The sequence below is a fragment of the Ursus americanus genome, chromosome X (assembly GCF_024610735.1).
Source record: "Ursus americanus isolate L20-20 chromosome X, mUrsAme1.1.p, whole genome shotgun sequence".
Classification (NCBI taxonomy): Eukaryota; Metazoa; Chordata; class Mammalia; order Carnivora; family Ursidae; genus Ursus; species Ursus americanus.
Window position 1 is genome coordinate 4,876,645 of NC_142164.1, and position 13,360 is coordinate 4,890,004.

A 13,360-nucleotide genomic window follows, 5' to 3' on the forward strand; every position below is an offset into this window, starting at 1 on the left:
GACATTTACAAAACCCTTGCCCTAATTTATCGTCGTTTCGGGTGTGCTTTGGAAAGAACCTTTGCAGGTGATTTATATTCAAAACTCATTATTTACTTAACAGGTTTTATGAATTCATCTCTTCCACACTATTGAAAAAGGTATCCTTGTATTTGTGTTAAGTGCAGCATGAGTTATTGTATGAATAAATCATATTAAATTTGCCATTATCATTGTGTGTACAATTCTTGCTGCTGTTTTGGGACTGCTTGATGCTGCCTGAAAGTAAGTGAAGCCGGTTAGCATACCTCCCTACCGATGTGCAGTTTTGCCCCCTCGCAGTCCCCGACCTGCTCCCACCAGTGTGAGGCCAGGCCAGGCATGGTGGGGGGCTTGTTCCAAAGGAGCTGAATTACTGGCGGCAGGCAGTAAGTTGCCCTTGAGTGTAGAAGCACCTTTCCGGACACTGCTATTTCCCTCAGCTTGCCCTGCAGTTAGAGACTCCCCAGAAAGGAGGAGGAAGTGGGGTGACCAGTCAGGTGGACCCCTATTTAGGGAAACCACTTAAAGGAAGGCAGACTTGTCTTCTTGAGGGAAATGGGTGGGTTCGTGGGGTGCCAACTGGAAAAGTGCCCACTTAGTGCCTTTGACTTAAAAGTGCCTTAACAGGGGCGCCTGGGTGGCACAGCAGTTAAGCGTCTGCCTTTGGCTCAGGGCGTGATCCCGGCGTTATGGGATCGAGCCCCACATCAGGCTCCTCCGCTGTGAGCCTGCTTCTTCCTCTCCCACTCCCCCTGCTGTGTTCCCTCTCTCGCTGGCTGTCTCTATCTCTGTCAAATAAATAAGTAAATAAAAATCTTTAAAAAAAAAAAAGTGCCTTAACAAACCCCGGCTTGTCCTTTCCACCTTTCCTCATCAATGGCTTTGAGTGAAGATTTGGAAGGCGTGCTTATCGTATTTGGGGAAGAAAGTGAGAACACTGGAAGACATCATAAATTTCCAAATGGATCAGGACAGGTGGGGAGGATTGGGCGAATCTAAGCGGGTGAATTATGTCCAGTGGGTTCATTTGTCGACTTACTGCGACGAGGCAATACCCCAAGTTCCTTGGTATGGAGTTTAGCAGGCATGCACAGGTATGCAACGACAAGTCATTTTCTATTCCATCCCATCCCCAGCCAGCTCTCTGTCCTCAAAGGCAAGCACGTAGGCCTAACAACTGAGCCCCAGGACCAAAGTGCTAAGGAGGGGTGACCCAAGGGAGCCGTGTCATGTGCGCGAACCTTCCACATTTTGGTCAGCAGCTCAGTGTGGGACTTTGTGTGATGTAGGTGCCAGGCGTGAAAGCGATGTCTGGCTACACCCGGGAATCCAGGAGGAGGGAGATTGCCGGCTGCTCTGCCTGTGTCAGATGAGGAACAGATGAGGAATAGCTGAAAGAGGCATGTTCGACTTGGAAGAGAGAAGACTTGGGAGTAGGGCTGGGGGCAATAAGCAGGGCACAGCCTTGAGATCTCTGCAGAACCATCCTAGGCCAGAGCCATCGGATAAGCTGGCACGGCCCGCAGGGGAGAAGCAGCAGGGCAGCGGGTGCTGCAGGGAGGCGGGCAGCCACTCGGTGGAAGGGTGCGCTTTTGAACAGGAGCTTGTGGTGGGAAGGGCCGCTCCCACGCAGGGTGAGCTCTGTCACCTGAGGTACGTAAGCATCGCCTAGGCCGCTGGTTCTCCGTGGGGGCGGGGGGCCATTCTGCCCTCAGGGCACATTTGGCGATGTCCAGACTCATCTTGGGTTGTTGTGACTGGGAGGGGGCGGCTACTGGAGTCAAGTAGGGGAGAGGCCAGAAATGACAGCAGGCATGCTCAGGGCAGCCCCCACGACAGAGAGCCGTCTGGCCCCAAGTGGCCCTGGTACCAAGGCTCAGAAACCCTGATCCAGACACAGGCACCCATTTGCCAGAGCAGAGCTAACCACGAAGACCCCTTCTGTCTCTGAGCCATTGATGATTTGGAGAGCATGCACTCAATTATTAGAATAACTTGCCGACTGCACAAGGTGAGTGGCCCTTTGCATTTAGACTTGAACATCTTTTTTTAAAGGGTTTTATTCATTCATTTCAGAAGGAGAGAGAGAGCACGTGTGAGTAAGTGAGCAGGGGGAGGGGCAGAGGGAGAGAGAATCCCAAGCAGACTCTGCATTGAGCACGGAGCCTGACATGATCCCACGACCCAGAGAGCACAACCTGAGCCAAAACCAAGAGTCAGACACTTCCCTGACTGAGCCACCCAGGCGCCCTTTGAAAATCTTTAAAGAGGGCAAGGAGCTTTCAAATCAAGATGAGGAATTTACAACAACAACAACAAAACACTTCTCTAGTAATGTCGGACTTCTTCTTTCTCCCTGTCCAGAGAGACTCTCCCGTCTCAGTTTGCTCCCCCTAGAGAAGAGGAGTTCTATGTACTAGATAATTTCTTTTCAAAAATTATATTGGATTCTCTGTTATTGCAAAAGTGTTTTACATATTCATCACAGAAAAATTAGAAAAATGTACAAAAGCAAAGGCAATACTCCACCAGCACTGTTACTTGGCGTAGCCCTTCCTAAGCAGAATATATTAAACAATTGGACCCTATTCTACATCCTGTTTGTTTTTCTATTTTACAACCTGTTTTTCATGCTGCATAATTTCTAAGGGCTTTCTCAACTCCAACTTTCTACGACACCCAAATCTGAAGCATTTCCTTGTGAGCATATGACAGTTTCCTGGAGGACAAAAGCAGAATCCACAGAGTTTCCTTCCTCTTCCCCGACAGCTAGTAAACGCGAGTATTTCTACCAAGGTTAAGACCGAGACTGCTGCTTTGCCCAGCCTTGTCCTTCACAACACCACGGGGCATAGACATCCACCCGCAGACCATGTGGATTTTACCCCTGTGAGTAGATCCCGGACCCGCCCAGGTCTCTATCTCTACCGGCACCATTCTGTGCCCCCATCCCCTGTTACTTGGACATGCGACCGCTTCCTGAGTGGTCTCCACTCCCACTGTGCTACAATCCAGTTCACGGGGTTCTTTGAAAAGATGATCTTGGAAAAACACAGATTTGATGGCTTTACCGCCCACAGCTTGCACCTCCCCCACCCTCAAATATTTCAATGGCTTCCCACTGAAATGAGGACAAGCAGAAAATGCTTTCACCTGGCCTCTGTATATGTAGTCCCTCCAGGGTCTGGCCCCTGCCGACCAGCCACAACTCCTTGTCCCAACTCCTCCCCTGCCTTCCCAAAGGCATCCGCAACAAATGCTCGCGGAATGAGTGAGCGCAATCTTTACAATGGCAGCATTGTTGTCCAGAACTCCCCTAAGCCTCTAACGCTCTTTGGGTGTTTCAAGTTTCGTTTCTCAGCAGAGAACACCACTGTGCAATCATCTGTGGGCACTTGTGTGAGCATTACCGTATCTCTGCAGGCGTGGGAATTGCAGAACTGGAATTTCCAGGTCAAAGGTGTGTGCAGAGGACACTCGTCACGATTTCGGCCACCGGCCTCATACCTGTCTTCGTCTGCATGGGGCATTGCCCGTGCTATTACTTTGGGTGGGAGGTAGAGTCCACTCGCTACCATAGAGGCACAAAATGCTGGATGTCTGCTTTCCCTGTGGCTCCCTCGTGGCTAGAACGTGGGCATGTGACCTTGACCCAGCTAAGCAGACCCCTTCCTCCTCGACTCTGGAAAGCGGGAACGGCGGCGACTCCATCTTTGTGGTAGGAAGCGGTGGTGGCATGGCACAGCGCCCAGGCTCTGCAGTTAATGGCAGGTGAGTGGTGGCTTGCCAGGGTCCGGCAGTGGCCATGGCACTGGTACTGGTGTCGCCAGTTTTTACGGTGTGATTTCAACTGTGGTCACGGCGGCTGCCTGGTCACCTGTGTCCCTACCTGGACCTAAGACTGAGGCCTTCAGCCTTCCCTTGGGTTCCCTGGGACTCAATAGCTTTTTCTTAAAAAAACAAAAAATGGAGCATTTTCTGCTTAAGATAACTAGAGTCAGTCAGGCAACTGGGCTTCCTAACTCATGTGGTGTGTGCATCTGGCAATCCGGCAGCTGGGGCCAAACGGTTGCACAGATTTACATTACCTTGGTCAAAGGCATCCCGCACTGGGTTTATACCTCTCCTCTAATACTTCTATCGCTTTGCAATGACCTCATCCTAGAAGCGGGCATTCCTTATTAATTTCTCTATGCTAAGCCTCTAACCCAGTGTGTGGTACGTTTTAGGTACTCATGTGTTTGCTGAATGACTGAGTGAATAAATGAATGAAAAGAATTCTTTTGAAGTGTTTGACCAGAGGCCTCGTAGCTAGAATCAGACTCACAGTCCAGAGGCTCACCATGCAGCTCCTCATTCCAGGAGGGGAGCTGAAGCCCAGAGGAGGGAAGCCACTCAGCCAAGAATTCACAGTAGCCCAGTGGAGCAGACCTCAGACGCGATGTACGAAGTCTATTCTGTGGCTGCCTCCCTGTCCGGTTCTCCACGGCCCCCCTGCAAGAGCTGCTTCCCCGGGCAGCATTCCTCTCCGTAGGTGTCCCCACCGAGGAGGGAGATTTCAGCTGAGATGATTTGTGCAAATGAGCCAACCGAAAGCTGTGAAGCTGCCAGAAGACCAACTTGTGAAAGAGGAAAGGCTGGTGCCCACCCGTTTGGAAAATTGCCTTTGTGCGTACCTGCAAGGCACCAAGGTGTGTGTGTATGTGTGCGTGGAAGGATCAAGCACCGGCCTCTCTGGGGCCATATTTTTCATTTCCCTTTATTCTTTGTATTCCTTTCAAATCAAAGGCAGAGAACCTCTTGCTCCGAGCTACATATATGAAAATGAACAAGGTTATGGGAGTCGTGTGTGTTTACAATAACCGATCGGTAGTGCCGCCCTTTCTTGGAAATGAAGCGAGACTGTTGCTAGTTGGAGGTAAGAAGCAACGGGTGTGAGTGGGGGGTCTTAATTCCAGTCCTTTTACCTCGCCCACATCCCCCAGCTCTCTATTTAAGTATAACCAACTGGCAGAGTAAGAATCAATTCAGAGCCCAACTGCCCCTCACCCATTTAATGGATTATTTTTTTGACGTTTCCATCACCGCAGCTTGATAGTTAAAACTATTCACAAAGCCCAGTCCGGTTTGAAGAGAACATCTGTGAAATTGGGTCAGCGATGGTACACTGGCATGCCGGATAAAATATAACCCTGGACTGGTCGGAGCTTCACAGCAGCAGGGCACAGCTTTGTCTCCACGTGGCGCACTTGGGTTTGTGTCTTTGGGCGGAGGTCCTCCCACCCAGCCCGGGACCCTGAGTGGCCAAGGGACGCCGCGTCTTCCGCAGTCCAGGGGCCGGGCTCTGGTCCCTCGCCCGGTGCTGCAGACAGCGTGCAGTCCCCCGCGTGACCATTGGAGGTCGCTGTGGCACCAGGAACGCGCGGAGGGCGCCCAGCTGGCGGAGGGGGCGTCTCCTAGGAGTAATGACTGTCACACACGCCGACTGTTCTCGAATTCTAGTCCAGGATTTAAAAGACACTGTTATGAATTAACGAGAATAAAAGACTCGGCAGATGAAGCGCGGGCCTCGGATCCCCTGGGGTTGTTTTCTAACTGCTTTCTAACTCATTTTTCCCCCTCTGGGACTGGGTCTCATTTGCATCCCACAAGAGGCAGGCTTTCTATATGGTGAAAACGTCCTCCAAAAATGACACAAGAGGAAGAAATGTCGCGGTGGCAGCCTGCAGTATTTATCCCCAAATACTTTTGCAAAACAGGATATTACACTGTTTTCTCCATCAACCAGTATTGGCAGCAGGTGCCCGCCACCAACGGGGCTGCAGGAATAGGGCTGCCTGATAAAATCCAGGACGCGCAGTTAAATATGACTTTCAGATGCACAATGAATAATTGCTTTCTATAAGTATGTCCCAGATATCGCATGGGGCATACTGAAACAAAGATTTGTTGTTTATCGGAAATCCCAACTTAACTGGGCGTCTTGGGTTTTGATTTGCCGACTGGCCTCCCTACACAGGAAGGGTGACTCAGGTTGGGTAGCAACGAGCGGCGCTGAGGGAACTCGGAAACTCGGAGTGGCCAGGGCTGAAGCTGGGCACAAAAAGTCCTGATCCAAGGTGGGCGGTAATAAATGCCACATGTTCAGACAGAGAATAAATAGGCTCTTAGACCTACCTGGTGGTTGGAGGTCTCAGAGGAAGGGATTTGCTCACTTAGGAGTAGCAACTGAAAGGAAGGTTCTCCTTTTCTCTTTCTGGTTATCGCCCTCGCCCTAACACCTGCACAGGCACACCGGCTTTGGGGGACTTTATTCCAAGCCCTACTGAGTGCGTCCAGTGGTCACCATGTCCTGGCTTGGGGAGGCCCTGTGCACATGGACTGTGCTGATGCAAGCCCTGGCCCTGGTATGGTCAGGCCAGGCCCCACGGTGGGCCTGGGGCTGCAGGGAAGACCAGCAGTAGATTTAACTCTGGGGGGCCAGAGAAGGTGACACCGGCAAAGGCATAGGTGACACATCAGGCCTTTTGAATGTGGGGCTTCTGAGGTCCCAACGCATCATGTTTCCCTCCTCTGACTCTCACAAGGCTCTCCCATCTGATTGGGGGTCTCCAGGACTCAGTGGAGACATGCAGTCTCCGAATTTCTATTTTCTGGTTTGGCAAACAAACCAGATTTCCTGAGGAGCCCTCAATCTCTGGTCCTCTGGTCCTCTCTTTTGGGTCTTCTTGGAACATCAGTTGACCCCATTCTGCCATGTGACAGCTGGATGACCTTGTGCAAGCCACTTACCCTCTCTGGGCCCATTTCCATGGGGGGAGAGGGGAGAGGCAGAACTCCTTGTGCTGGGTGTTGGGAGCCCTCAGTGAGCTGAGACCATACCACACCCGGGCTGCATCTGGTATCTTCTCCTCTTTTCCCAAACTCCATGAGGTGGAGGAGAAGGTGGGACCCTCTTGGAAGCGATTACTCTGCACATCCCAGGCCACCAGTGCCAGAGTGGAAACAAGAGGGAAGAGGGTCTCTAGTTAGGGGATACTTCTGAAAAATAGCAGCCAGTTAATAGAATTATTACTTGGCAAGTGTCAAAGTCTGGGGCAATTATTTGGAACATTTCTTCATTGTTTGCCAAGGCTGTGAGGACCTGGAGGTTAGGGATTGTGTTTCCATCTCTGCCCTCCCAGTACTGAAATTTGAGCCCTGACCCTGACCCTGACAGGGACCCATGGGGTGACCTGGGACAAATCTCCTTCCTGGATCTGGGTCTCCCCAACCAGGGGCTATCCTTTCCAGCTGTCATACTCTTGAGTCCTGTGAAAGGCCAACTCTTCTCTGCACGGGAGCTGTGTCCATTGTGACTGACAGTACACTTTTCATGGATTTATTTTCCTTCCTTCTTTATAAACTGGACTTGGTTGAGTTTCGTCTCAAACTAAACTCTCACAACACACGAGTGTGCCAAGACTCGCATGCTACTGGGCCAGTCTGTAGCTTGTGGGCCACTTCCAGGGTGGGGGACCAGGCCTGGGGGAGGCTTTTCAGTGGAGGGGGTGCGGACACAGGGTCTGGCCTGTGGCGGGGATGACCCGCAGGGTAACCTGTGTCCGCCATTTTGTGACCTTGAATTATGTTCTTGTTTGTGGGTCATTGTCCATTTCCCCCACTAGCACATGGGATCCAGAGAACAGGGACTTTGTGGTATCCTATTTACCACTACTTTTTCAGCACTCAGCACAGGGCCTCACAAACGTCTGAAAACTATCTCTTGCCTCACTTTGTGATCACTGAGAGCTTGGGAGAGAAACTGCGGCAGGTGTGAACGGGCCCTGATTTTGGAGTGTGAATTCTGCCTCCACCTCTGACTAGCTGTGTGGCCTTAGATAAGTGCATTAACCTCTCTGAGCCTTCATCACTCTCCTCGTGTGTAAAAGAGGATGATACACACTGCCTCTATCACTGGGTTGATTTTAGGACTTCATCAGACCACGCGAACTACTGCAATATCACCCTGCATGTGGATAGCCCTTGACCTCAGGTGCGCCATCTTGGGGGTTGGTGGTGATGCCGACGACACTAGTGCCCGGTCTCTTCAGCCCTTGTACGGGTCACGTGGCTTCTGGTTCATGTGGATGGCCTCATCAAAGTGACCTTGGCAAACTACGTACTGTTTTCTCACGGGGAGTTGGGAGCCTCGGCTTTGGAGTCGCCAGCACCCCGGCCTGCCCAGCTGGCCTGCGCTGATCTGACAGGACGGCTGCTCCAAGGCGGGGTAAGGGCACAGGGGCCCAGCCTCTGTTGCTACATTTCCTCGTGGAAGGCTCCGACTGTGTCCGTCTCGGTCTCCGTCACCGTGTCCTACTCGCCTGCAGCTTTGAGCCTTTTCATTCCGTCCCTTCTCTTGCCGGGCTGCGGCCGTGCGTGCCGCGGCCTTGCCGATGGGCCACGGGAGGGCCCGCCTTCCCATGGCCAGAGCAGGGCTCGTGGGGGCTCCATCTTCCGGAGGCTGCCGGCCCAGTGTCGACAGAGCGTGGTCTCCGGAGCTGGTCGGTTCTGCAAGCACTTTGGCGAACATGCGAATGAGCTCTAGGCTCGCATGTGGAACTTCGAGAATAACAGGACGAGCTCTGTGACTCTTCCTGTCCTTTTCTCAGCCAGCTCTTCTAAAGGCCCCTGGAATGAGAGACTTTGCAATAACTCACTGTGCCTAGGGGTGTCCACTCACGTGGCCCCTTTCTCAACCCATCAACACAGGGTCCGGCCCGCTCCTGGCCAGGCCCATGCTAGACGCAGCTGTGGGTGGCCCGGCAGATCTGGGCTCTAGGAGTGACGCTTCATTTCCAGCTCCAGTCCCCGGGTGTGAGGTTTTGCAGGGAGGGCTGGTCTCTGCAGCCCGGCGGGAGACGGAGCAGGCTTGAATCAGCACCCGAGTGGTAGTAGGGGGGGCGGGCAGGGGCCGGTGGGGCCAGAAGGCACAGTCAGCTCCAGCTTCAGGGGGCTGGTAAGACAGCAGAGGTGGGAGAAAGAGGTGGACACCGTCAGCTGCTACCAAATTCAGAAAGCATGGTGACGCGCTTCAGAGAGGGCTGGCCAACAGGGGCCTTCCGGCCCAGCAAGCCCTGTTGGCCGCGGAAGGCTGCCTGGGATGCGTCTTGAGAAAGTGTCTGAGGAAAAGGAAGATCGACTCATGATGTCTGCCATGGGCATGGCAGGGCGTTCGAGGGCAGTGTTTGCCCAGTCTTCGTGGGTGGAGGTGGTGCCTCGGGGAGCTAGGGCCTCCGGGCTGAGCGCTACAGCACAGGAGTTTTGTGACCGCGGCAAGTCACTTGGCTGTACATTTGTGTGTATGTGTATATATATTTTATACGTCAGCATGTACGTGTATTTGTATGAATATATACTCGCATATACATAGAGAGGGAGGGAAAGAGAGAGCAAGAAACAAAGAGAGAAAGAGATTTGTAATTTATTTTAAGGACTCAAGGGCCGCAAGTCTGAAATCTGCAGGGCAGGCCTGTAGGCTGGAGACCCGCGAAGAGCTGCCATTGCAGCTCAAGACTGAAGGCCGTCTGGAGCGGAAGTCCTTCTTCCCTGGGAGGCCTCAGTCTTTTTCTCGTCGGGCCTGCAACTGAGTGGGTGAGGCCCTCCCATAGATGGAGGCTCATCTGCTTTGTAATCCACGTTACTCAAAGTCTACTGACTTGAATGTTAATCACGTTAAAAGAAATGCCTTCACAAAACATGTAGACCGGTGTTTGACCAAACAACTGGGCACCATGCCCTAGTCAGGTTGAGACACAAAATTAATCATCACAGCGGTGCTCTCAGGAAACACCTGCAGAGGAGTGAAGAAATGATACAGGAAAGTAGCCAATAAAGGACGTGTTACCAAGACAGCCACCACTGAGGGCAAGAGGGGCTTAATCCTGGAGATCTCCAGGTACCAGAGTAGAACCCATTGCCTCTGACCCTGCCCAAGGGGTGAAGGAGCTGGGTCATTCAAACACTGAGCCCCATCGGTCATTTGCTCAGAGCCGCGGCCCTGGGCTGCCACGTGGGCAGGTGGCACGGACACTAGTGAGCAGACACAGCACTCAGGCAGAGACTCGGGCACTGGCGGTGGGAGGTTGGGCCGGTAGGCATGCAAATGGTCAGGGCTGAGGGACATGGGCAGGGCCCCGAAAATGTCTACAGAAACGGAGAGAACAAACAGTATGTTCTCAATCCCCCACCTCATTGAGAGTTTGTAACAGTAAGTTGAGAAAATAGCTAGGAAAGTACTGGAACTTTTATCTTTATAAAGGGGTATAATTAATTATTTAATTAAAAATTTAGAACTTTAAATTAACCTAAATACCCTATTTCTTGAATATTCCATTTGATCCAGATTGTACTGACGGGTGCCATCTCAGGCTAAGTCCTGTTCATCTTTCCAGTCTCAGTGAGAATGCGATATTTTCCAGGAGGACTTTTCTGTCCCCTCTGGCCAGGTAGGTCTCCAAGCACCCTATTCTTTTCCTTTAGAACAGTTCCCTGCTCCCTGAAGGAAGGGACCATGTCTTTCTTGTTTACTCTTGATGCCCCAATACCTAGGTGCTCAGTAAACATTTGACCAAAAAGATGAAGGAGGTTTGGCAGAAAACCTTTACTGGAATTCATTACCAATTGACGAATGCTATAAAATAAATCCATATAACTCACACCGGGATCAGAAAGGATGTTTGGGAACTTGCTTTCATGAGGAGGCAATAATGACTTTTATCACCATGTCAAGTAAATAAGCACTCTGCAAGTACTGGAAGGAAGTTAAATCCTTACCTTGAAATTATGTTTACACTACTAATTTCCTTGGAAATTCATCAAAGATAGTCTGTGTAGGTCCCTGTGGGCTGGGTTATGCTGTGGTAACAAACAACCCCACACACCTCACTGGGTAACACAACTCAGTTCAGTTTCTCATTCATATGATTTTTCCAGTGTAGATCAGCCAGGAGCTTTGTTCTTCATAGTTGCTGGAATGCAGGCTGGTGGAGGCTCTCTTGTCCACCCCCGCTTTCATTGTCACCATGGTGGTGGCCATGAACATTGAGCATTATGCACTGGCTCTTCCAGCATCCACCAAAAAGTGACGTGGTTATACATCTGCTAAGGGGTTAATAGCTAAAAGTTGTAAACAATTCATACAACTACACAGCCAAGAAACAAAGAACCCAATTAAGAATGGGCAAAGGACCTGAAAGACATTTCCCCAAAGACATGCAAGTGGCCAATAGGTCTATGAGAAGGAGCTCAACACCGCTAATCATCAGGCAGTGCGCATCAGGACCTCAATGAGCTTATACGGCACACCCGTTAGAACGGCCATTACCAAAAAGTCAAAAGATAACAAGTGTTAGCAAGGATGTGGTGACAAAGGGAACCCTTTTAAACTGTTGGTGGGCACATAAATTGGTAGAGCCGTTATGGAAAGCAGTATGGAGATTCTTCAAGAAATTAAAAATGGATCTATCATATGATTCAGCAATCCTGCTTCTGAGGGTATATCTGAAGGAAGTGAAATCACTATTGGTATCTGCACCCCCATGTTCATTGCAGTATTATTCACAATAGCCAAGATATGGAAACAACCTAAATGTTCATCAGTGAATGAATGGATAAAGAAAATGAATGAATGGATGAAGAATACACACACACACACACACACACACACACACACACACACTATTATTCAGCCTTACGAAAGAAGGAAATCCCGCCATTTGCACCAGCACAGATGAAGCTGTAGGACATTATGCTGAGTGAAATAGGCCAGACACAGAAAGACAAATATTGCATGATATCACTGAAATGTGGAATTAAAAAAAAAGCCAAACTCACAGTAACAGAGAGTAGGATGCTGATTACCAGAGGTTAGGGCAAGAGGGAAAAGTGGAGACTAAAAAAATGAAAAAGAAAGTAGAATGGTCTTTTCTAGGAGCTGAGGGGAGGGGGTGATGGGGAGTTAGTTAGATAATGAGTACGCCCCCCCCCAAAAAAAGATGATGAGTACAGCCTTTCAGTTTTAAAGATGAAAGTGTTCTGGAGATACATGGTGGTGAAGATTGCACAACAGTATGAATGTACTGAATATCACTGAACTGTGTCCTTAAAAATGGTCAAGATAACAACTCAACACCCAAAAAACAAATAATCCAATTTAATGGGCAGACGACATGAGCAGACATTTCTCCAAAGAAGACAACGTGATGGCCACAGACACATGAAAAGATGCTCAACATCGCTCATCATCAGGGGAAATGCAAATCAAAACCACAATGAGATATCATCTCACACCTGTCAGAATGGCTAGAATCAAAAACACAAGAAACAAGTGTTGGTGAGGATGTGGGGGAAAAGGAACCCTTTTGCATTGTTGGTGGGAGCGCAAACTGGTGCAAGCCTTGTGGAAAACAGTATGGAGGGTCATCAAAAAGTTAAAAATAGAACTACCCAAAGACCCAGTAATCCCACTACTGGGTATTTACCCCAAAATACAAAAACGCTAATTCAAAGGGACACATGCGCCCTGAGGTTTATAGCAGCATTATCTGTGATAGCCAGATTATGTAAGCAGTCCATCAATAGATGACTGGATAAAGATGTGGTACATATCTACCATGGAAAACTACTCAGCCATCAGAAAGAACGAAATCTCACCATTTGCAACCACATGGATGGAGCTGGAGTGCATTACGCTAAGCGAAATAAGTCAGAGAAAGACATAATATCACATGATTTCATTCATATGTAGAATTTAAGAAACAAAACAAATGAGCAAAGGAAAAAACAGAGAGACAAGCCAAGAATCAGATTCTTTTTTTTTTTTTAAAGATTTTATTTATTTATTAGACAGAGATAGACAGCCAGCGAGAGAGGGAACACAAGCAGGGGGAGTGGGAGAGGAAGAAGCAGGCTCATAGTGGAAGAGCCTGATGTGGGGCTCGATCCTATAACGCCAGGATCACGCCCTGAGCCGAAGGCAGACGCTTAACCGCTGTGCCACCCAGGCGCCCCAAGAATCAGATTCTTAAACTATAGACAAGATGATGGTTACCAGATTGGAGGTTGGGGAGATGGGTGAAATGGGTGATGGGGATTAAGGAGCGCACTTGTGATGAGCACTGGGTGATGTATGGAATATCCTACACCTGAAACTAATATAATACTGTATGTTAGCTCTACTGGAATTAAAATAAAAATAAATTCAAAAATTTAACAATGGTCAAGATAGTTTTATGTTCTATGTATTTTAGCACAATAAAACATCAGAAAAAAATAAATTAGAAGATTTCCCAGGGAAAAT